At 64.2% G+C, this 920-nt stretch overlaps 1 protein-coding gene across 2 annotated transcripts in view; it reads right to left on the bottom strand.

The window, feature by feature from the left end:
- LOC113213192 (uncharacterized) overlaps positions 1-920 on the bottom strand; it is a 12,302-nt gene that overhangs the window by 9,377 nt on the left and 2,005 nt on the right. The gene's annotated exons all lie outside the window — the stretch shown is intronic.

The following is a 920-nucleotide window of genomic DNA, read 5'->3' as shown; positions in this document are numbered from 1 at the left end:
AGCAGCAGTCGATAGCAAAGCGTCCCGCCCCACCACGCCACCCTGCCACGTACCGCCCGCAGGAGCACGGCGTGGAATTCCCTCCGGTGTTGCAGTCGAGACGAGTCGGCAATAATTGTATTTATTACTCATACCCCTTGGCTTTGCCTGAGAGGTCTGCTTTGGGGAGTAGGGAGGGGGGGGGGGCAGGCTGCAGCAGCCGAGCAGCCGAGTCTCACCTCACCGATGCTAAGGCCCTGCTCCCGACGCTCGGCTCGGCTCGGCTCGTGACCACGACGGAAAAGCCATCACGGACGACGCACCGCGTGCTTAGAGCTGCGTCATGTCAGTGTGAACGAACGTACGGGTGGCGGGGCGTGGCGGGGCGTGGCGGGGCGTGGCGTGGCGGGCCCGGCGTCTGGAACGACGCGTTCGGAGCGGTTCAACGGCCGCGACGACCAACGCAGTCCCTCCTGGCGCCGGCGCTGTAACCCGCCCCGCCCCGCCCCGCCCCGCCTGCAACGCGCTGCTGTAGTCCCTGATGCGCGAGGGCCGATGCCAGTTGAACTGGTCTATTTCTGCGCTTCGGAATCCCGCTCGGACCGGAGCACGGCGAGACAAAGACATGACGCGAACAAGTGTTCTGCTTGCGTGTCCTCGATGCAACAAACGAGTGTCTAAGCCAGAGGAGAAGACGACGTGTCCGTGTGTTCGCTGTTCCGTCCCGACCCGACCTCGCTCTGCCGAGGCTGATCTTTGGCAACAGAACGGTTAATTTCACTCTGCGAAAGAGGGGTGCGGGCAAAAGTTTGCAGCGGCGGCGGCGGAGCTACGTTTGGCGCCAAAGCTGCTAAAGGCTAAAGCGAAGAAGGCGTTTCGTGCCAGACGTGTCGTGACCAGCGGCTCGTCACGAAGAACCTTCCCCGCCCGCGCCCGCCCCC

This window comes from Frankliniella occidentalis, unplaced genomic scaffold (genome assembly GCF_000697945.3).
Source record: "Frankliniella occidentalis isolate FOCC.00 unplaced genomic scaffold, Focc_3.1 Scaffold5, whole genome shotgun sequence".
NCBI lineage: Eukaryota > Metazoa > Arthropoda > Insecta > Thysanoptera > Thripidae > Frankliniella > Frankliniella occidentalis.
Note: the sequence above shows the minus strand (reverse complement) of the source record. Positions and strands in the feature narration are given on the sequence as shown.